Source organism: Miniopterus natalensis, chromosome 20 (assembly GCF_054644295.1).
Source record: "Miniopterus natalensis isolate mMinNat1 chromosome 20, mMinNat1.hap1, whole genome shotgun sequence".
Classification (NCBI taxonomy): domain Eukaryota; kingdom Metazoa; phylum Chordata; class Mammalia; order Chiroptera; family Miniopteridae; genus Miniopterus; species Miniopterus natalensis.
The window spans coordinates 18,174,856-18,198,976 of NC_142100.1; the positions used below are offsets into that span (position 1 = coordinate 18,174,856).

At 52.2% G+C, this 24,121-nt stretch overlaps 1 protein-coding gene across 3 annotated transcripts in view; it reads left to right on the forward strand.

The window, feature by feature from the left end:
- The first annotated feature begins 2,039 nt into the window (after nucleotides 1-2,039).
- Nucleotides 2,040-24,121, forward strand: part of TPST2 (tyrosylprotein sulfotransferase 2) — a 36,518-nt gene continuing 14,436 nt past the window's right edge. For all 3 annotated transcript variants that reach the window (XM_087828383.1, XM_087828384.1, XM_087828382.1), the window contains exon 1: nucleotides 2,040-2,087. The gene's annotated coding sequence lies outside the window, so the exon portion shown is untranslated. The remainder of the gene's footprint in view (nucleotides 2,088-24,121) is intronic.

Consider the following 24,121-nt stretch of genomic DNA (forward strand, 5'->3'; position numbering starts at 1 on the left):
TCTTTAATTCCAAAGTCAAGCTACAGAGATTCCCATTGTCAGCTCCTAGGGCCTGTGAGTGCAGCTCTGAAATTCTGTGGTGGAGCCAAGCCTTAGAATCATGAGCCACACAAACCCAACTTCCATATTCCCTCATCGCTAAGACCTCATGATGGCAAGACACGCCATGATTTTATGACCCAAGAAAGACCAAGAGACATACTATCCATTCAAACAAAACACAACTGCTTTCCGAGCACTTAAACTTTGTATTCCATGCATATCGGAAAACTATATTGGACTTATGGAGACATAACAGTTTTTTTCCAGTGTATCCATCTTTTGAGTCATATAAAAGAAAAACATAATAGGAATTTGTCGGTTAAGTTAGTCCTAATACTTCTTTGCATTCATTCATAGTCTAGATCCGGATGGCTTTCAACTCATAGTTGTCGATATCATTTTCTCACGGGTGTTATATGAAAAATGTGCATATTAGCATCGCTGAAACATGATACACACACTTGGCAACACAAAGAAAAACTGGAAGAAAGTAACAAAGTAATTACTTTATATTTATTGTTTTATCAATACATTAAACATTTGTTAGCAAATTTATGAATAAACAAAACATGTAATAAAAACAGAGAAGTGATTAAAATTATAAGCAAAAATAAACACCAAAGATAAAAAGAACCAAGTAAAAGAAATTCACATGTAAAAAAGTCAGGAGGGAGCCACACATAAGAGTTATAAATTCGTTCTTCCTTCGGTGAGTCCCAGTTCTAACACGCTTCTGGAAATGTGAGCCTCTCATTGCCTGGGGCACAATTTCAGAGCTTAAAGATAAAGTCCTGACTCCTTCCCATAGCCCATGAAGCCCTGCAGCATCCAACCCTTGCAGCATCCAACCCCTGTAGACTCCTCTGACCTCCTCTCCCCCCTCCCCCCGCATCCTGACCACCCTTCAATGTATGCAAGGCCGGGAATCGAAGGGCCTTCCTGCTGGACCCTTGTACTCTTCTATGAACCCTCACCTATGTTTCAGGCCTCAGTGTAAAGACACGGTTGTAAACACCCCTGGCCTTCCCTCCCGGACCAGGTAAATCCCCCCTGTTCCCAACTCCCCAAGGCTTGCTGGAGGGTTCAGCTTCCCCGACTTGAACACAGGGCCCTAGGCTTCCTGTTACCTGCTGGCCCCCAGTGCCCAGCATGAGGTACCCAGGAAATGCCTCTTCCCTCGAGCTCTATTTCTCCACCCACAAATGAACATTATAAAACACCCAGCGGGGCTACTATGCAGCCAGTCGTACAAAACCTGTCATATGTGCACAATTAACACTACATCACATTGTTCTATTGATTCCAGACCAGAACAGCGGCTCCATGAAGGCAGGGGAATTCCTTTTCGTCAGTTCCAGACCTTCCTGCACGACAGGCACTATTTATTGTCCTGTTCCTTGTAGGACAATTAGCAGCATCCCAAGCCTCTGAGGCCCACTAGATGCCAGTATGACCCCCCACCCCACCCCAATGACGACAACTCAAAAAATGTTTCCAGCCATTGCCAAATGTCCCTGCGGGGGGGGGGGGTGCGAGGGCAGGGCAGCATCGCCCCTTCCTTAAGAGCCACGAGGATATCGGAACATCCATGAAAATCCCCTCCCTCGTTTGTCTTTGTTTTACACGAACAGTGGAGTGCAAACGCCCCCAGCTCAGGGTCCAGTCTAGGTCGCTCGCTTCTCTTACGCGACTTTTCTGGCGATCGTATCCCCTCCCCCGGTGCTTCTAGACGGAAGGGAACTGCTCTTGAACCGAGCTGTCTCGGGGGTAAGCCAGCGGTCACAGCGAGGCTTCCGGGGCGGGGGGTCGGCTCCCGGGGCCGCCCCTCCCCGCAGCTCCGCTCCGCTCCGCTCCGCCCCGAGGCGGGCCCGCGGGGGCGGGGGAGGAGCCGGGGGAGGCCCCGCCCCCGGCCCCGCCCCGCGACGTCACAGCCCGCGGCCCCGCCCCCGCGGGTGCCTCCGCTCCCTCCCTCCCCGGGCCGGGGCGGCTGGCGAGCCGGGAGTCGCTCGCTGGTCGCGCGGGCCGCTTCGCCGCGCCTCCGCACGGTAGGTGGCCCTGGGGTGGCGCGGGGCTGTCTGGGCGGCAGCCGCCGGCGCAGGGGCGCCTGCGGGTCGGCCTGGGGCCCCGGGGAGCCCTCGCCGTTTCCTCCCGGGCCCGGCGCGGCTGCCTGGGCTCCGGGGCTGAGAGGCGACGGGGAGGCAGCGCGGGCGGGCGCGCGGTTCGAGGCTCCCCAGCCGCCCGGCGCTCGGTGCGCCTTCCCCTGGGTGCGGCGGAGACCCGGCCGCAGCCCCGAGGTTCCCGCTCGGACCGTGAGCCCGGGAGGCTCTCAGTGTCCGTGTGTGTGGCGGGGGGGGGGGGGGCGGGGAGTTGGGGGAGCGCGGCGGGTCACCCCCAAACGAGTCCCCGGCCCCTCCCCGGCGCGCGGGGTCCCCCGGGCGGGCGCCGGGACGGGCGGGGGGCGCGGGGAAGTTAACTTGCCGCCGCCGTGCAGTTACCAGGCGTCGGAGAAGCGCAGGCACCGGGAGGCGGAAATCGCCGGCTGGGGAGCGGCGCGCCGAGAGCGCGGGGTAGAGGAAACCCTCGTGAACTTGGGGGGTCACGCGTGAGGAGTGTGAGGGGGCGAAATGGGGCCGGAGGATCCCCGCGCCGCCCGGCAACCTCCCCCGCTCAGGAGGAGCTGGACGGAAGGTGCCCCGTAAAGCTGGGACTAGGAGCAGCAGCGGGAGAAAGGGGGCACGGTCACCGAGGCTGGGCACGCCTGACCTGGCAGTGTCTTTTTTTTTTTTTTTGGTCAAAAAATATTTATTGAGCATCTACCGTGTGCTGGCACTCTTCTATGCACTTGGGATTTTGCATCAGTGAATGGGCGAGACAGAGATACCTGCCCCCGTGTAGTGTGTAGCCTCACAGGTAGAAACAGAGGTTAGACATCTTTTGGAAGGTGGGGTGGGGGAACCCTTCATCCAGCTACAGGCACCCAGAAGCATGCAGTTATGTTGCTTGAAAAGTGTGTGCTGGGCCACGAGTCAGACGGATTCTCCAGGTCCTCAGGGTGGGCTTCTGTGCAATGGGCCAACCAGCTTTGGCTGCTGAACAAGCCCTGTGAGCTGAGCTCCAGCCCCGTGCCTGTGCCACTGCAGACAAATGGCTAAGAAGAGCCCCTCCTGTCTCACGTTACTCTTTCCAAAATGGGGTTCACCTCTTTGAAACTTATCTGCTCTGAAATCAGCCCACAGAGGACTTAGAAAACCACGTGGAGACCTAAGAGTATTTAAAGCGCAGCATACAAACAAGGCACCCCCCGCAATGTCTCAGCTCTCTGTGGAGGAAGCAAGGGGTGGTTGTGAAAGCAGGAACAAAGATAACTTTTAGCTGGGCTTCAACTGGGGGAAAAAGACTTGAGGAGCCCAACGCTGTGAAGTAGAAGGCTTATAAAAACCACCATTTCTCTGGTGTCCCGGCGAATGGTGCTGCTGGTACGTTATCACCACAGCCAAGGGTAATATTAAAATAGGTAACAATCAGCAAGGCTGGGACACCAGCTTGTCAGAACCGCCCCTGGCCACAGCTCTGGAACAAGTCTGCAGGTTCCTGCTGGGTCCGATAGGACCCTCAGGCTGCTGATTCTGTGGATATCTGAAGATATTCTGTGGAGACACTATAGGGTCTTTATTATTGTGTGGGACAGAGGTCAAGGTCTGGCTATCCCACCCAAAGGCCTGTCCCCTCTGGGGGAAGGGTGAGAACCCTTTGACTCAGCAGTCCTTATGAAACAGTGTGTTTTATCACCTTGACCCTTCCCCTTCTACAGATGGGGAAACTGAAACTCACAGGGGTCACTGGTCCCTTAGTTACCCTAGGATGTGGCAGGGTTTAAACTTACCGGCGCTCACACCTCCTGCCTTCGGGTGCTATAGGGATGCTGGCCCCCCGGCTGCCCACAGGCTCCTCATCCTCCAGAAGCTTTTTGGGGGTAGCGCCCCCTCCTGGAAGCCTTCTCTGGCACTCCCTAGGCATTGTTGGGTGCTTCCTGTTTTGAACCCCACAGAGGTAGCAGGTCTGCCTCCCACACTGGGCTGTGGACACCTCTTGTATATCCCATCTCATAGTTTTCATTCTAGCTGGTTGCCTGGTGCTTAGGCCAAGCTTCTGGATTTGGACAGATTCAGGGCTTGTTCACTCTGGTTCAATAGTGGCGTGGCCTGGGCAAGTCATTCCTCTTCATCCAGCCTCAGTTTCACTGACTGTAATATTGGGATCATTTATGAACCGTTTTATCCCATCAAACCCCAATTGTACTATTATTTACCTAATATGTATATTTATATCAGCTTGATTTTTAAAACCTCATGTAATTTATTTGATAGCAGTTTTATTGAGATATAATTCATATCCCATACATTTCACCCTTTTTAAAGGATTCAATTTCGTGGTTATTGAGTTATTCACAGAGTTGTGCAGCCATCTAATTCTAGAACATGTCATCTAGTTCTAGAACGTTTTCATCACTCAAAAAGAAACCCTGGAACTGTCAGCAGTCACTCCTCAACCCCTCCTTCCTCAGCCCCTGACAACCACAAATCTACTTTCTGTCTCTATTTGCCCACTTACATTTCATGTAAATGGAATCATGCATTGTGTGGCCTTTTGTTCATCCACGTAGCTTTAGGACTTCCCTTTTAGTATTTCATTACTTTTTTTATAGCTGAATAATGCTCCATTGTATGGCTGTACCACATCTTATTTATCATGTATCAGGGCAGTGGACATCTGGGTTATTTCCACTTTTTAGCTGTTATGAATAGTGTTGCTATGAACATTCAAGTATAAGCCTTTTTTTTTTTACCCTCACTCCAAAGATGTTTTTCCATTGCTTTTTAGAGAGAGTGGGAGGGAGACAGAGAGAAACATTGATGTGAGAGAAACACATCAATTGGTTGCCTCCCGCACGCACCCCAACCAGGGCCGGAGATTGAGCCTGCAACTGAGGTACATGCCCTTGGCCGGAATAGAATCCAGGACCCTTCAGTCTACAGGCTGACGCCTTAACCACTGAGCCAAACCTTGGCTAAGGGCTCACATATAAGTCTTTGTAAGGACATGTGTTTTCAATCTCCAGGGTATATCCGTGGGAGTGGAATTGCTGGGTCATATGGGAATTCTTTGTTTAACCTTTTGAGCAACCGCTAAACTGTTTTCCAAAGCAGCTGCACCATTTTACATTCCTACCAGCAGTGTACGAGGGTTCTGATAATCCTATATAAATTTACATCTTAAGCAGTTCTGATCTTTGAAATTGCTGGCTTTGATGTGCTGGTTATGAATTATTTCCTAATATGCATGAAATTAAGCGACTCATTAGCAGACTAAGGAGTGTCCTGCAGGGCACCAGCAGCATTTCGAAGGTCAAGCCTGTCGAGCGCTTAACCCAAGGTGTGCACACTTTGTTCCTCCTGTACAGCGACGAGTACTTCCCGAGGGTTTTCTACAGGGCCCTGTATGAGACAAGAGGCAGTGAGGAACCCAGGGGCTTGCAGCGCCCACCCTAGGACCTACGCAGGACCTGCACACGCCTGTTAGGAACTTGTGGGCAATATGAAGGCAAAGTGTAAACTGCTTGGACTTTCATACCCCAGTGGGGAGGGAGGGGTCCTGATGGTTGGGATTGGCCATGTGGCATTGTAGAAGCTTGCCTGAGGAGCCCCAGCTTCCCGTCTCCCCACTTCCCACCTCTTCCTACTGCGTGCAAGGCCCCTTGCTTTCTGTGAACACATCCGCCCTGTCTGAGGCCACTCCAGCCAGAGAAGGTTCTGGGATGCCCTCCCCCTGACATTTCCCTTCTCAGGTATCTTCCACCCCAAGGCTGTGGCCTAAGGATTCATGGGAAATGGAATGGTTCATTCAGAGCAGCCCTGGAGCTGGGCCAAGCCCCAGAAATTGCAGGGAAGGACTATAGAGGGGAGTGCCTGTCACCCTGGGGAGCGTCTGGGGCTGTCGCCTGGGGAGGAGCTTCATGTTATCCAGATGGCAGGCAGCAAGGGAGGGTATCTGGCCCTTTGCCAAGTGAGTTCTCGAATCAGCCACACTTTGACTCAGACTGCTGTGGCCAGAGGGCAGAGAGGCGGACAGAAGGCGGGCTCGGGGTAGCATGCTCAGAGGCTTAGGTCTGTATTAGAATCCCGCTGCTCTGCTTAGGGTTTGTGTGCCTGGGGCCGTTGACCGCCTTGTCTCTGTGTCAGCTTTCTCATCTGCAGCATAGAGGCACGAATAGGACCCAGCGCCTGGGCTTGTTGGGCAGGAGGGGATGGGGGTAAAGTACCTACCCTGCCACCAGGCCAAATGTGGTACCCCAGTTTAGACAGGCTCCTTGAACCGTTGAGTGTGTCCCTTTGTGAGCCATCTGTCCAAAGGCAGTGATTACAAATGCATTTCATGTACTTGAACTCTTTCAATTCTCCCAGCTGCCCCAAGAGATGAACAAGCTGAGGCACAGAGAGGTGAAGTAATTTGCACAAAGTCACCAGCTGGGAAGTGGGAGAGACAGGATTGAAATCCAGAGTCTACATGCTTCGTTTCCATCTTCTTCCCTGTCGATACCCTATTTTAATGCCCAGCGCATGGAAAACACTCAGGAAATGTCAGCTATTATTCCATTATTATAAATTATTATTATGTTATGTTATAAAAGTATCATATATTAATAATAAATGTTTATCCTGTCCCGTTTTCCATGCTCCTTCCTGGGTGGACAGAACGAGCAGGCTCTTGGCTCCGAGTCTAGATTCCTGCCTCCCACTCCCCACTACTCCCTCCCACCTCCCACACTCATAAGCCCTTGGGGGTGGGTAAGAGCTTGGAGGCAGCTGAGTCCCAACTCTCCTTCCAAATCACTGTGTCACCTTGGGCAAGCTGCTTCCCCTCTTCAAGACTCAGTTTCCCCTGCTATGAAATGGGTGTGTTTGGATGTAGCAGAAGCTGCCAGCAGATGGCTTCGACCCACAGGGTAGCTTTTGCCTGGCACCCGTGGTGTTTTATTTTCAATCGAGCCAACAGTCAAATATTTTTAGAGAGTAATTCCAATTTCTCACTTCTCTTGGAAACTCAGGAGCTTGAGCCAAACTGAACTGGCCTGAGGCTGCCGCTTAGATGGCCTGGGTTCCCCTGGTCGTCACAGTCCTCACCGCTCCCCCTAGTCATATGGGTGCCCTGCCTGACCCCAAGGGCCCTCTGGCCCAGTGCAGCCTTCAGGGCTCTGAAGACACCACAGACCTGCCCGCTGTCACTTGAACAAGCGCTTCCATTGCTTGGAGAACAGCTTTTTTAACTGTTGCCCAGTACTGATTTCTATGCTCTCCAAGAGCCCTTCTAGCTCTGTTTCTAGGACATCGGAGGCTCTCTGAGGCCTCCTGCTGCCTTTTCTGCTACTCATGGCTTTTAGTACACCGAAGCTGTCCCCATTCCACACTCCCTGGATGAGGAGCCTGTCTCTGGGCCCCAGGGTCCCTCTGTACTGGGTTCAGGCCCCCAACTCACCTGCAGTGAGATATCCGTTCCAGCCTCAGTCCCTTTACTGAGAGCACTGGTGAGTGTGTGCCTGTGTCCCAACACATCTGCGCCATCTGCACAGCTGCTGGGACCCCACCTCATACCCTCTCTCTGTTCTCACAAGATACCAGGTATCCCATTTCCTGGAAACTGAAGCTCAGAGACACTGTCTCGAGGTTATGTGGTCCTGATGGGACAGCACCAGGATTTAAACCCAGATGTGCCCAACTCCAGAGGCTACCCACTGGTCACTGCACAGCACAGGCACCCATTGAGTGACGCCTTCTGCTGGTGTCTACGGTCACTGTGTGTCCCCAGCTCCTGGCACCGGGCCTGGCTCATACTAGGCACTTGATACCTACCTGAAGAATAGGGACCTATGAGTTATGGGATTGAAGAGGCCACCAGGTCTCTGTTTTCCTAGTGTGTACCTTCTGGTGGAGGCATCAGATGAGCAAAAGAGTGACCCACATCTCTGATCTGAGTACTGAGCTAGGAAGCTGGGTACAGCACCTCTCAAACTTTAATGCTTGCACCACCTCCCTGGGACCTTGTTAAAGTGCAGATTTGATTCAGCAGGTTTGGGGCCTTGCCTGTGACTGCATGTCTAACCAGTTCCCACGGGACTCCAGTGCTGTCCTCTGAAGACCTCACTTGGAGCAGTGGGAGCATATAGCAGAGGTCAGCAAACTGCAGCCTGCGGGCCAAATCTGGCCCACTGCTTGCTTTTATAAGTATAGTTTTGTTGGAACACAGCCATGTTCATTTATTTACATTTAGTTGCTCTTTTTCTCTATGGCTGCTTCAGTGGCAGAGCTGAGTAGTTCCAACTCTCTCATAGGGAACACTATTGTCTCCATTTTATAGATGAGAAAACTGAGGCTCACAGGGGCCAGGTCACTGGCCCACAGTCTGTGGGCTGAGGAGTGGGCGAGACCCATTGGAGCCAGGTTGTCCCATTCTTCTTTTATAGGAGCTTCTGCCTAGAACCTTCCCATGGAGCACATGGAGGGTTGTGTTTTGATTTCGACCCACCCAGGGGTGTTAGGTGCCTTCTTTTCTTTATTTCTTTGTTTTCCCATTTAGTCAACAACCGTGCAGCCTATGCTGAGTCCTAAGAAGATGATGTGGGCAATTCACACCCCTACACATTCCAGAGAGGTCACACAGGACGCTAAATGCTTTGGGAGACACTGGTACAGGGGTGGGGAACAGTCTGGGAAGGCTTCCTGGAGGAGGGAGTACAAATTGTACCAGTAGGAATTAGCTGAGTAGAGGAGGCCGGAAAGGTTTTCTAGGGAGAGGGAACCAACGGTGCAAGTTTGGAAGTGTGAGATGCTGTGGCCTCTCAGGTTTGGTTCATGGCACAGAGACTTGAGTGAGAGAGAGAGAGAGAGGGGGCGGGGGCAGGGGAGGTGAGAGGTCAGGGGCTAAAATTGGAGGTCAATAGGAGTCAAGTTACAACACAGCCCCAAGTGCTGGCCAGAGAACTACATTTCACCCTGGAGAAGGAAAGAGTTTTCCTCTCCAAGTCCCCTCCATTCTCTGATGACTTCCAGGAGAAAGCCTCTACTTGGTGCTAACTTAATGCTTCTCTCCAGACTTCTGTCATTTAACTAAGACAGACTTCTGCTGCTCCTCCCTCCCCCCGGGCCATTTGGACAGGCTGCATTCTCCGGCTAGGAGGCCTGAGGATTGCTTCCTTTGCATTTATTTTTGCAGTTACCTTTTAATTATGGCATGCTCTTAATTTAAGCCAGTGGGTTATAGTTTCCTTTGAAAATACTGAATCCATTTAACAAATATTAAGTGAGAGTTGAGGGGGTTCTGGATGTAGCCGACATCAAGAAGGTGGCTCTCAGCAGGTGGTGCTGTGGGGAGCCCGGTGACAGGAGGTGGGAGGCTTGGAGGGGGTCAGTCCAGCAGTGACCTTGCACTTCATGTTCTGCTCCCCTGAGCTTCAGGAGCTTGGACTGAGGGGCTGGGGATGACTGTTAGCTACAGTGGGTGCTGGTTGTAGCTGAGGTCCTGTTCCAGGCTGCTCCTGCTCCCTGGGTCTGTCTTGGTCTCTGTTCTTGTCTTTCCCTGTCTCCTTCCCATCCTTCCCTCCTTGTCTGTCATTGTTTCTGTCTCCCGCCATCTCTGTCCATGTCTGGCTGGCTCTCTCCTCTCTGTCTGTCTTCCTCTCCCTCCTCCTGCACTGTCTCCCCGCCTTCCCTTCCTTGCACAGGCCAGCAAGCACAGCTCTCTTCCTTTCTCTTATGAAAAACTGTGTCCCACTTCCTTTCACTGTGAGAGACATCCTGCCTGGGAACCATCGGAACCCTTGCAGAGCCTGCTGGCGTGGGAGATAGTGGTAGGCCACTTCCCTGTGCAGAGGTGGGGGCTCAAGGGACATGAGGAGCTTCTGAGTCCCACCCCCAACCGCCCACCCACCCTTCACCAGGCCACGCCCCGCTGTCCCCAGGGCTGTGGGGGAGGAAGAGGAAGGGGAAGCCTGGGTAGGTAGCAAGAGGGCTGGATACAACTCTGGGTTTGATTTGGTTTGGGACACTCAGCAGGGCTCATCACTTGGGGTGGGGAGTTGATTACCCTACCCCCGGGGGCCTGCACATAGTAGGTGCACTGCCCCGCTTTCATTGCCTTGGCGTGGCCCCACCCACACCCCCTCTGCTCCCCTTCTGGCCCCACACAGTGTTCGTTGCCCCTCTGGAGACACCATAGGCCAGCAGTGCTTATCTGTTGGCTAAGAGTTTAGGGGAGAAGAGCAGATTAGAAACTGAGCCCAGCCTCTGCTTTTCACAGATGGGGAAAGGGGTCTAGAGAGTTGGGGTGATTTGCTCAGGATAACGCATAAAGCTTTGGAGTACAAAATGGGATGCGAGTCCCCCATCTTCTGCAGAGTAATGCCTGAGGTTGGAGTAAGCACTGTATGTGTGTTTTCTGTTACTGTTATTGTTGCTATTTTATTACTATTGTTATTTACCTGCTCCCTCAAAACTGTCCTGTTTACACTGACTGGATCCTTTGCCATTCCCCTAATTTCCAGTGCATTTTCATACCTCCTGGACAGTATTTACCCATGTTACAGATGGGGACACTGAGGCTCTGAGAAGTTCAGGGACTCTCACACAGCATTTTGCGCTCTCACCTTGCTCCTGGCAATGTCTAGGCAAGTCTGCAGATGGAAATACTTTCCAACAAGGCCCCATGCCCCCTCGGAGTCCCAAACCATTTTTCTTTAGGGAAAAGCCATTCACTCTCTCTAAATCAGGCCCTGAAGACAGTGAACCATAAGGAGATGCCCCTTCTCCCTCATTGGTCCCTCTCTTTGTTTTTTGTTGTTTTTCCCCCCCATTGTTTTTGTTCTGAGCAGCTCTTGAAGCCTCTGAAATTCTTCCTGTCTGTACCAGGAGCAGGAGAGAGGGAGGAGGGTCTCCCAGTCCTGGGCTGTGTTTTTCTGAGAGGGAGACAGAGGGGAAGGTCAGTGCCCTGGGACACTGGATTTCCTGCTATGTGCTGCCTCAGAACCAGGCCTGCAAACTGTGCTCTTAACACCGCCCCACCCCAGCCCTGGCCCGTGTGGCTCAGTTGGTTGAGCATCGCCCGATGCGCCTAGAGGTTGCCTGTTTGATTTCTGGTCAGGGCCCTGGTTGTGGGTTTGATCCCCAGTAGGGGGCATGCAGGAGGCAGCCAATTGATGCTTCTCTCTCATCGATGTTTCTCTCTTCCTCTCCCATCCTCTCTAAAAAAATATATATTTGAAAAAATCTATTAAAAAAAACCCAGATCCCACCCGTACCCGCCACTTATGCCCAAAAGACCATCAGGATGTAAGCCTAATGCTTCTTGGGTGAACCACAAAAGGAGGTTTCCACCGTCTTATCTGGGAACATCACATCCAGGGAACATTGCATCCAGCAACCAGTTACTACTTGCTTGCTTTGTGCTTGGTCAAGCTTCTCTATCTCTTGGCCGTCCACCAGCCATTTCAAAAGCCCCACAACAAAGTGGAAGGCCATGGAATCAGAAAACCCATAAACTACAACTGGGGGCAGGGGAAGGGGGAGGTTAGCCAAGAATTTTCTCAGCAGAATGGATCAGAGCCACCCTCCGACCTTAATATAGGATATTCTACAGTCGGCTTGCCAAGTGGGGAACTCCAGTTGGTAACCTTGGGGCAGAAGTGAGAGCGGTTAGCTGGCTTCAGCCACCATCCTGAGGCTTGAAATATGCCTGTGGACATCGGTTTGCTTAGTTTTGTGAAAACTTTTTTTTTTTTTTACATTTTTTAAATCATGCTGGGGCCTGGGAGAAGACGGCATGAGTAGAAAGGATGCAGCGGTGTTAGTGTCTGTATCAGTTGGCTGTGAGTGGGAGAATCCTATTTGCAAATAGTAGCAAGTGAAGGAATGTACTGGCTCAGGTAAGTGGAAAGTCCAAACGTGTATTACCTAGGGTACTGCTGTTTTTCCTCTGGTCACCTGTGCCTTTAGAGCCATTTCCAAGAAATCAGTGCCTGGCTCTGTTTTAAAGGCCCAAGTGACAGGGTTTGCTGCTGGGGCGGATTGGGGTGGGATTGAAAGAGAGAGGAGTCAGGCTTTCGGCTGCCTCCGAGGCTCTTGCCGAATCAGAATGAGCTGCCACCAACTGCGGGTGGAAGGTTGTGGGGGAAAACCCCCAGGAGATCAGCTTGGGATGCATTAAGTTTGAGGAACCAGCTTAGTGCCCAAGCAGAGGCAACAGGGAGACAGTGGACACCCGAGTCTGGTTTTGAGGAAAGAGATTTGGGCTGCAGATGACAATCCAGGAGTCATCAGCCTTCAGGACAAGAGAAAAGCCTAGCGGGAGGGAGGGGAGATGGTGGCAGAGATGGTGGCAGACAGAGCTCCTGCTGTCTGGGCCGGAGCAGCCTGGCCCAGCCTAAGGAAAAAGCCTGAAATTGTCACACGCCAAGGGGTGGTCGGGAGGGAGAGAGGAAGACAAGCAGACATCACCTCCTTGGCCTCTGATCAAAAGCCACCTCAGCCTGGCTGCACATCAGTTGTATGTGGGTTTGGGGGTGAATTTGTGCCAAGAGCTGGGGTGTGGGTGGCACGATCGGAGGCGGTGGCTCAATTTACCTTTATGTTCCTGGCGCCCGGCACCATGCCTGGTCCTGGGAGAGCTCCTGCCAGTGAGTGTTGATTGAATGAATGAATGGAGTCCCTTGTGTTTCTCTGTAAGCAGAGGGGAAAGGTGTGTGTGGGGGGGACAGAGGACACCCAGCCAGCAACATCATTCCTCGGTATTTGACAAAGTGTGGTTCTTTAGACTATTTTTATTGAAATCTATCATACCTCGAGAAAGGTGCAAACATTGCAAGTGAGCAGCTTGATGAATTTTCAAAGCACATACCAGCATTCCCCCCACCCCAAGATTTCACTCTTTTTTATGACTGAGAGATATTCCATTGTGCATAAGCACCACATCTTTACCAGTCATCTGTTGGTGGACACTTAGGACGCTTCCATATCTTTATTATTGTAAATAATGCCGCAGTAAACATAGGGATGCATATGTCTTTTCGAGTTAGCATTTGTTTGTTTTTAGATAAATACCCAGAAGTAGAATTGTTGGGTCGTACGACAGCTCTATTTAATTTTTTGAGGAACCTCCCTACTGTTTTTCACAGTGGCTTCACCAATTTACATTCCCCCCAGCAGTGCATGAAGGTCCCCCTTTTCCCACATTCTCACTAACGCTCGTTTGTTGATTTATTGATGATGGCCATTCTGACAGGTGTGAGGTGATACCTCACTGTGGTTTCATTTCACATTTTTCACTACCTTTTTAATGTGTCTACTGGAAAATTGAATTCCACATGATCACATTGGATGTTTATCCAATGTCGCTGTTGTAAACCTTGGGGAAGAGCTGGAATGTCACGCTGAGGCTAAGGGTCATGGAAGGGTTTAGGGGAAGGTGACGTGGTCAGGTAGGTGTCTGGTAGCTATGCCCTCTGGCCACAGTGGTGATAAAAGATTCCAGAAGACAGGCAAGTCCGGCCAAAGGGAGACTGCATAGCCTAGGAGGCCTGTGCGACAGCCACAGAGAGAAGCCCTGATCCCCAGATAGTGCCCGGCTGTCAACCCCTGAGCAGGTAACCGGCGTGGGCCCAGAGTGAGGAGGAGCCTCTGGGGAGAGGTGGACACATCCTGGACTGGCCGATCCCTTAAAAGTCCTCCCAGCTAAGAGCCAGCAGGAGAGAGCTCAGCCGCTGCAGGCCTGCCTATTCCTGGTAGTTAGTCATCACTCCAGATACCTGCCAACCCCAGCCTGGCCCTCACCCCCACCCTGGCTGCTGCCTGCATCCCACTCAGGTTTGCTATCCTACCTCTTGCCGCCTGGCCCTGCTTGCCATTGCTTATCAGTTGTGTGCCCTTGAGCAAGTGGCTTCCCCTTTCTGGGGACTGCCACTTTTGCATGGCCTCACCCATGTCGCACCTAGAGTGCAGGAGAGATTAGAGATGCCTGTGGAGAACAGGTCTTCCTGGGCTGGTCTTTTGGTGGTGACAGTGTAGAGCCAAGAGGGAGGGGGTGCATGTTACTCTCCTTTTTGCAGGGTGGCCTCCCATCTCCAAACTGCGTGGTGTCCCCATTTCATTGCTGAGAAAGTTGAGACTCAGAGAGGTGAGGCGGCTTCTCCAGGGTCACACAGCTTGACAGGCGGAATTCAGATGAGGAGTGCTGACCTTTTAGGTCCGAGGCAGCCGCTCTCATGACCGTATCTCAGTGTGAGATGGAGGGCAGGGCATTGCACCTTTCTGAACCTCAGTTTCCTCGTCTGTCAAGTAGGAGGGGAGCAGGGCTGACCACAGCCGGTTGCTGTGAGCTGAGTAAAGCAGCCCAGTGCCAGCCCAGGGCAGGGTTCCAAATGACGGCTCCTGTTTGTTGACTTGTGCACAAAAGACCCCCAGCAGCTCTCTGCAGTGAGTGGCATGAGCCCATTTTTCAGGGGAGAAGACTGAGGCTGAGATGTGTAGCTGGTAAGAGCAAAGCTGGGGCCTCAACCAGCCCTTTGCTTTGGAGCCCTTTCCCTCCACTGCACTGCCCCCATCCTCACCCTCACCCCAAAGACCTGGCATTTCCTGTTGTGCTGGAGAAAGGTGGGCTTGCCCATGCTCCCACCTGGTCCTCTGTCCTGGATGACTGGACATGAAAGGGCACAGGGCAGCCTCTGCGGTGGCAGTGCTCACGGATGCCCAGCCCACAGAGCCCTTTCCCTCCCTTGGGAATGCGCCTTCCTTTACTAGGTGAGCCTGTAACCTCTCCGCCCTCCCACTCTGCTGCTTTCTAACAGCCAGAGTGGTTGGGCAGGAAGCTGGCCCGGGGCGTCCCCAGGAGGTGGCCAGATCCAAGAAGCCAGAGCTGAGAGAGGCCTTTGAGTTCGTCAGCTCTGGTTGTCTAGATGCCTTGTTGGACCTCCGTCTCCGCATCTGGAAAATGCGAGGAGTCATCAGCTCTGGGTAAACTGAGGCGTGGAACATTGGGAACAGTGCCTAGGTGGTGCAGACCAGGAAGGCGCAGGCTGCTGGTGGGAGGGGCTTTGGGAGGCGGTGGGCAGTTTCTGCTACTGTGGAAAGGGTGCATGGCCCCGAGCCAGCTCACTCCTTTTAGGTACCTACCTGGAGCTGTGCTCTCATGCTTTGATGTGCATGAGAAGGCCCGGGTCCGGTTAAAATGCAGTCTGGGTCAGTACCTCTGGGATGGGACTAGCCCGCTTCCAGGGGACCCTCCTGATGCAGTTAGCAAGGCCCTAGGGTGCCTCTTACACATGTTCCTCTGTGACGGAGTGCACACATCAAAGATGACAGCAGCTTAAGTGTCCATCAGGAGAGCCTTGGCCAGATGCACGGGGGGCCATCTCTGCCAGGGATGCTCCAGAGCAATTAGAAGGAGCGGGGAGATCCATTGGGGTCTTGCAAACTGATGTTTTGTCTTCCATGAGGATGGAGTGGCCCTCTGAGTACTGGGGCTTTGTATGTGTCGTTAACTGACGTGGCCCTGTGCTGGGACAGGGCTTGGCACACAGTAAGTGCTCAGTAATGTTTACTGAATGTTGGAACAAATACACTGGTTGGAGAGATCTCCATGGCCTAGTTAGAGGGAACCGATACGCGTGACCTGGTGCCTCTCAGTCTTGGCATTACTGACATTTTGGGACAAATCCTTTGTGGTGGGGCTGACCTGGGCATTGTAGGATGTTGAGCAACATTCCTGGCCTCTGCCTATTGGATGATCCCTTGTTGTGACAACCAAAACTGTGTCCAGACATTGCCAGTTGTCCCCTAAGGGGAAAACCAGCTTTGATTGAGGACCACTGGTGTGATATGCCAGCATGTGGCTGGAGGGAGGGAAGGATGCTTGTTTGGGAGGGTGGGAGAGAGGCCCTAAGTGATTTCCATTCAGGTAGGTATTTGGCTGTAACCTCAGAAAGCAGGGGAGGGTCCTTCTCCCCAAACTGATCAGTAGTAGTTACCTCTTAGAAATGAGGGACAGGGATGGGATTGGAGACTTTCCTCCAAAGAGACTTAAGCCTTCTCTATTTTTTTTTAAATATGAAGATTGTACCTATAACTTGAGTATTTAAGTAAATTTAAAAAATAAGAAAGGTATAAGGACCCGCTTCTAAGTTGTGAGGATTTAATGAAAGCACATACCTGAAGTGTTGGGCATGGTGCCTGGCACATATGGGAGTGAAGCCAAAGAAAAACATTGTTTTATTGTGTTATATCCCCCTGGCAGCCCTAAGCCTACCTACGGACGCAGTTAAGACCCTCTTTGCATATCGGCCAGTGGGAGCTCAGAGAGGGGGAGGGACTTTCCCAAGTTCACACAGCAAAGTAGGAGGCAACCAGTCTTCATGGCTCTGAAGTAGGTCATCTGGGCCTCCAGTCATCATCACGAACCAGTGGTCTGAGGCCATCATACCTGTGGTCTGCTTCAAGTCTCCCAGCTTGTTGATCACTTAAAGTTCACCAACCTGGCTGGCACCAAGGAAGTGGGCAAGGCTGGAAGTGGCAGGAGTATAGCATGTGGGAGCTGTGCTGTGTTTTTGCCCAGCCGCAATGGGAGGACTGCCAAGGATGTGGAGCCTGTGATGGAGGACCTTGGCAGAGACAGCCTCTGTAGGTGGGCACTGGCTGCCAGCCCTGCACAGCTTTGGAATCATACTGTATTGCTCCTGCTCAAACACCTGCCATGGCTCCCTAGTACCCAAGACTAAATTTGCCTACAGAAAGGAAATTTAGTTTTCCATGGCCTACAGAAGCTTCTCCATGACATAGCTAGATTCCAAATACTAATAATAGTAATAATAAAATTAGAGTACCTGCTGTTTGCCAGGTATGGTCCTAAGTGCTTTACATACATTTTCTACTTATTTTTACAAAAGCCTTATGCATGTGCTGCAAATCTGATTCTCATTTTACAAATGAGGGGACTGATGCCCACAGAGGTTAAGTGTCTTGCCCAAGGTCACAGAGCCATGGCCCAGCCAGAATCTGCAGCCTGACTCCAGAGCCAGACTTTTACCCAGGAGGCCAGCCTACCTGATCTTGTTGGAAGAATGAACCAGCATGATGCCCGCAGAGAGGAACCCAGGCCTGGGTGTCTGGAGAGCCGGGCCAAGCCTGCCGTTCCATGGCCTTGCTGTGTAACCTTGGCTGGACGCTCCTCTTTGGGCTTGTAACATTTTCTCCATGGTTATCAGGCTTTCACCAAGGCTGGCTCTGTATTCCAGGACTCAAGGTCCTAAAATTATGTAACAAACCTAGAAATCGCCCTGATTTCATTTTTCCATTCCTTTCTTTTGCATCATACCTTTGATATATATCTACTGTAGAAAAGTTACAGAATTCATGGAAAAGGGAGGAAATAAATGAAGCGCCGGATGGCCTTCAAGGTGTACCTTTCTGGAGCATTTTTTCCAACATAAATATTTACCAGAATGGGATCAGATAACCTATTTATCACCTAACATCTTATCCCAGATGTCCCTCAGGGGAGTGAATCCTTTTTTACAGACAGATCCAGGTCTGTTAATGGTGTACCATGAATATTTCATTAGAATATCTAATTAGAGATGATGCTAAATTAATAGCTGGTGTTTACTGAAATCCTCCTCCTGCTGGATCCTGCCCCGAGCACTTGACCTAACAGTCATCCCAGCAACCCTCTGGGGCAGGCAGTTCAGCCCCATTTTACAGATGAGAAAACAGGTTATTGAGATTAACCGGCCCCAGGTCTTATGGCCAGTCCTTGGCAAAGGCAGCTGAGCCCTTCTCCAAGGGCTTTAACCATTGGGCAACCTGGCCATGTGCCTCCCCTCTCATGTTCTCATGATGCCCTGTGTCTTTGAGGTCGGTGAGCAAGCTGGGTACTAGCCAAGGAAGACCAATGAGGAGAAGCCACTGTGGTCAGCTGTAGCTGGATATGTAGCCTTGGCCAAAAAAGAATGGTGAGTGCTCCTGGGCAGGAGAGGCACCTGCCTGCGGGAATCTGCCAGAGCCACCTGCGGTGAAATCCATCCTGGCTTGGCTGGATGGGTCCCCAAGCCTGGAGAGTGTAGGTGACCGAGGTCTCTCCCTGTGGATTCTGGCAACCTCAGATATACTAGTTTCTATCCCTTAAGAGTTTTAGGGTGCCAGGTGCCAGGCTTCCTGCTGTGGTCACCCTGAGCTGCTGAACCCTCTCCACAGCCCATAAAGTAGATTCCCTCTTCAGGTGGGGCCACTAAGGTTCTGGAACGTTAAGAGCCTTGTCCAAGGTCACTTCACAGTTCGCGTCTGAGAGTTGGGAGTAGTGGGGCATCTCCTGGGCCACGTGTATTGGAGGCTTAGCGTGTGTCAGGGGCTCATCTAAATGTTCCAGAGGTATTACCTGGCTCCCTTTCAGCAGCCCAGGGAGGTGGGCACTGTCATTGTCCCTGTCATACAGAAGAGGAAACTGGCACCTTCATACTTTTGTAAATGTCAATCGTGAATCCCTTTTCAGGTGAAATCTTACAGTGCCCAGCCAGGCACCGACTCAAGAAGGTTCTAGCTATTGAAATTGGTGTATGGGGTATGGGAGGGAGACAGTAGTTCAGCTTCCCCCTATAAGTCAGTGGCAGGTAAACTGAGTCCCAGAGAGGGAAGAGGCGTGCCTTGGTTGCAGGGCGTTTGGGCAGCGCAGCTAGGATCCAAACTCACTCTCTCCTTGTCCTAGGCCTGGGCTCCTCTTGCTGCTCCACCTTTCCACCCTGGCTGGCCCTCCCTTCCCCCACAGGCCGCTTGGTGACAACACCTGATGCGGAAGGGATGCGTGGTTTGGATAAAGACAGGCTTGGTATTACCAATTTTTCCTTCTGCCTCAGCCCGGTATGGCTCAGCGCAGAACCATTATTTATCGTATCTATTTAAAAATTTAAGTTTTTGTTCATCATAGTCTTTTGGCATTCATTGAAAAAATATTGCATTAAAACATTGATCCTGATGATTGTGTTTTGGGGTGCCCCCTTAAGTTTTGCACTTGGGGGTGAGGCCTCAGTTGCTCCCCTTGGTCCTGCCAGACAAACCACTTGCTCTCCAGAAGGCGGCCATGCCTCCTGCCTCTCCCTCCCTTCCGACAGATGAGGGGAGCGAGGCCTGCCCAAGAACGGCTGTGAGTTGATCACCGGGCACAAGGCTAGAGTGAGAGTCCCCCTCCATGTCGCCTTCCCCTCGGGCCCAGAGCACATGGCTCCTTTGCCTCTTTCTCCCTTCTCCCCTGCCACCGCCTCCGCCTTGAAGTGGCTCCCTGGATCCCCCAGCAGCTCTCACCTGGCCCCCAGCCCTCATCTTCTAAGCTGTCCCGCACCAGGGCCAGCCCATGTTCCCTCCCAGAGCCCAGCCTGACCAGCATTCACGATTTCCCACTGCCCCCAGTTCCCCCAGACTCCGTACTTGGCGTTCAAGGCCCGGCACCGTGTGGCCCCTGCTGACCTCCTTTCCCGGCCCTCTTTCCCATCATCACTGACTTGTACCTAGCACGTTATTTCTCAGATCCCTGCAATGCGCCAGCCACAGCCACTGCTTTTCCTCACGGTTAAGCCGCCTTCTCAGTGATCTCAGCAGCCTTGCTGGTAAGAATTACTGGCCCCATTTGACAGATGAGGAAACTGAGACCCAGGCAGAGGAGAAGACACTGTTAGGGGTCTGGAGCAGAGGCAGGTGCACATCCAGGTTGGCTGGCCGCACACCCGTGGTCCTGTCCACCTCTCTGAGCCTTGTCTCATCCGGTGCTGGGGACTGAGATGCAGAGTCCTGTTCTGCTTCCCTCTGGGCCGTGTGCACAGCATCTGGGGCCAAGGTCACCCCACTCCAGTCCCTAGTGTCCTCCCACCTACTTCTGACTTAATATCCAAGGTCACGTGCTGGCCTGTGATGCCAGCATGGGTGCGCGCTTTGCTGCTTTCATTATAGTTCTGTTTTCTCCTACTTTTATTTTTAAATAAAATCAAAACACTTAAATCACACCCAGAACATGCCATCAAGCTCTTCCTGCTACAAACCGCTGCTGCTCTTATGTTTGATGGCAGAGGGGAGACAGGCAGGAATGGGGGCCCAGGCCCCTCCCCAGGCAGGAGTGCAGCTCCTTGGGTCTGTGGATGGCCCCCTAGGGGCCCAGGAATGGGGATGGGGGGGGAATGACATCTTTATTGACTCAGCTTAACACTTCCTCCAGGTGTAGGTGACAGATCGCTGCAGCTGGGGCCCGATTACCAAGAGAAACCACATATATCTTGATACCGCGTTTCGGTTGCTACAGATACATGCAAATTAGCCCTCTTCCTGTTATATATTGCTCCAGCGAAGGACAGTACACCACAGCATTTTCTATCTGTGTTCTTAGCCAGATTTTACTATAAGGGGTGTCCTTTTCACCTTCTGTATTTTATTCCATTTTCAAACACTTCTGGGAAGGGGCCCATAGGTTTCACCAGGTGGCCAAAGGGGTCCAGGGCGCAAAGAGAGTCAAACAACTGATTAGACCTGTGTTTGAGTCCTGATCACCTGCACCGCGGTGAGTGTGGCCAGCCGCCTCCCCACCTGCGGGTCTCATTTGTGGCCTGGTCAGAGGGGAGCTTTCCCCCTCGTGGGTGTTTTGGGAGGTCAGCAGTGGTGCTGGATGCAGTTCTGCGGTGGTGTCCATCTGTCTGTCCATTGGGTGTGGCACTGGGCAGATGCTCCCACAGCCACCTGCATGTCCTCCATCCTGGCATCCACCCCTCTCTGTGCGGCTTGTCTGCCTCTCCTGTGACTGCTGCTGTGACACTCCTTACAGCAGGCTTGTCTCCCCTAAGAAATAATAGTACATAATCACTGCCAGTGTCACTGAGCTCATGCCCTGTGCCAGCCTCGTGACAGCCAGCCAGGTGGGTGCTGTTTTCACCCTTACTATGGAGGTGAGGCGAGTGAGGTCCAGAGAGAAGTTGCCAGCACGAGGTCACACCAGCTGGCCAGTGGCCGAGCCCAGATGACACCTGGCCTGTCCAACTCTTGACCCCCGTACTCTCTGAATATTGCATTCCCTGGGCCTGGCCTGGGTGGGTGCCCAGGCAGTAGCCCTTGAATGCCGAATTCAAGGTCATATGTTTCATAGGGCAGGGGGAGGGACCATACTTGGTGACAGATCCCTGGGCCCCATCTCATAACTTCCAAATCAGAATATTTGGGGGTGGGTCTTTTAATAATTTCAGGAGATTATGATGCACTTGTAAGTTTGAAAAAACCTTAAAGGAAAGACGTAACACTGGTATAAAAGTTCTGGTCTGAGAGCTGTATATCAGTTCACTGATTTAATCCTCGCTACTACTGTTAGCATCCCCATTTCAAAGTTTGTTTTTAGTAGAAAAATATCATTACCTACCACTGGAACACAACCCCTGGGGGAAAGCGAGGCACAGAGAAATGAGGTTAACACCTTCCTCTCCCCTCTCCCCCCAGGGCATCATTGCTAGTAATCAGCAGAATTAGGACTCAAAGCCAGATGTGTGGACTCCTACTCCAGTGCTCATTCCCCCACGTCTGGCAGCTTGGCAGAAGAATGGACACAGGGCTGTGTGTGGGGGGGTTGTGTGCAGGAAGCCTTGGCCCCAAGAGGTCATTCTGGCCTTTCCTGTTTGCTCTGTTTACCAGGTAGAGGTCCCATGTGTTACCAGGCAGGAAGCCTAGAACAAGGGCTGTGCCAGGTGCTCGGGGCAAAGCTGGGAGACAGGGCCAGGAGTTGGAGCTGGTCACTGCCCTGAGCAGCTCCGTGACCCTGGACAGATAGCTTCCCCATCTGTGTATTGGGCAGGGTAGGGATTAGGGGGGCTGTTTAAGAGCTTGGCTTCTGGCATCAGAAACACCTAGGTTCCAGTTCAGGCTCAGTCAGTTCCCAGCTGTGTGACCTCAGGCGAAGCACTTCCTGTCTCTGAGCTTCGTTTCCCCCTCTGTCAAATGACTAACAATAATGCCTACCGCCCAGGGTGGTTGTTAGAGGCAGGACGTATATAAAAGTGCCAGGTGCACACAAGTCTCTTTCCTTGTCTTTCCTTGATGGCAGGCCAGATACTGGATGACTCTGTGTACATGTGTGTGCTTTTTTAAAAAAAATCAATCATTTGTTTTTCAAAGTTATAAATTTTTCTGTCAGCCACTAAAGGCTGGCCGTGAGTCCTACTTGCCCTTCTGAGATGGGGCCCAGAGCCAAAATACATGCTGGTTTCACCAAAACTCACTGCATTTGCATTTCTCGGGCTTGTCTTTAAGTTCCGCCAGAACTGGAAGGGGGACTGGCAAACTGTGGCCATAGGGCAGAGCTAGCCCGCAGCCTGATTTCCTAAGTAGTCCTTCCTGGGATGCAGCCATGTGCGTTTATGCGTGTGTTGCCTGGGGCTGCTCTCATGCTACAGACCAGAGTGGAGTCTGCAACAGAGTCTATTGTCCACAGGGTCGAAGTCACTGGTTTTCTGGCTCTGTACACAGGTGTGCTGACCCACTTCACCAGGCCACTGTTATCTCACGTTGTATGTCCCTCCCTTCCAGGCTCTGTCCCTGTGGTGTGATGACAGGATCAGAATATTCAGTGCTCACAGCTTTGCTTGTTGACTCTGTGCCAGGCCTGATGGGAGTTACGGAATTCTTCCTGCCTCTTTCCTCCAGGTGTTATTCCCATTTCTCAGATGAGAACACTGAGGATTGGAGAGCCACCCCAGGGTAACCCAGGATACCCAGCTTCTGAGTGGGGGACCTGGAATGTGACCACTGGCCTCATCACCAGTACAAGTGGGGGCTTGTGCTGAACTGGGCCTCTGAGGGGGAGGTAGGCAGCATGGGGCGGGGGGTGGTCCTGCTGTAATCGTTTTAGGTACAAAATGCAAAGCAAGTCAGGAAAGAGAGGTCCTGGATGGAGGAGCATGGGCTATAGAGGGAGAGGGGAGAAAGACTCAGATTTCCTTACCGGCTCCCGCGTTCCCCAGCTCTGTGGCTTTGGGCAGGTGGCCCCACCTCTCCGATCCCCAGTAAATGGATGGTTAATAAGGGAAGGTGAAATGGGGTGATTGGGAGGTGCCTGTGAGGACAGAATTCAGTGATGTTATGTAAGTCCTGAGCGCAGTGCCTCACGTACAACAGTGCTCGAGAAGTCGGAGCGTATTTCTAGGGCAGCGCGCCAGCCTCTTCGCTCCTCTCGAGCCGCTCCTAGTGCTTTCATGCTAAGCTGTGTCCAGAACCTTAGAATTACTGTTTTTCTCTCCCTCTGGCCTGTGGCATCTGGCAGGCTTTTCCTGGCTGGCTTCCCTCCAGAGTGGGCAGAGGTCTCTGATTCCCAGGGACACTGCCGGAGAGGGCCCTGGTCTCCCCAACTCTGCACCCGCGCGTCGGGGCTTGGGATGGTGTCAGCGGGCTCAGTGGCGTAGGTGGTAGCCATGGCGATGGAATGTTTGGGAGCTGGTTCCCAGGGGGAGAGCTTGCAGGAAGGGTAGCTGAGCTCGGGTACATGGGCACCCGGCACCCCTCCAGGGCCACTCTGTAAGTGCAGTGACCTGCCACCTTAGTTGGTAGCGTGTGCTCCAGCCCCCTCCCCTGGATCTGCTGAGTTTGGAGAAACCATGCTGAGTTAGAAAGTTGAAAGGAGTTTGAATCCCAATCAGTGTGGGATCAGTGTAAACGTCACCTCATTCTATGACCTCCTGTGGCATGACTACCCTGGTCATTTCCTTCTAAACATCTGTCACAGGCGTAATTCTGTCTCACATGCTGGGTTTTTTGCTTCCCACAAGAATGTGAGCTCCAGGAGAGCAGGGGCCTTTGTCTGCTGCTCTTGATGTGTCCTAGCGTCTTCAGCAGTGCCTCCCACATAGTATGTGCTCAGTAAACATTTGTGGAATGAATGAATGTGGAAACTGGTTTCTCACTAGTCGGGGGGCTTCTAACCACTCCACCTTCAGTCTCCCCACCTATCAGATAGGAATAAAAATCCCCACCTT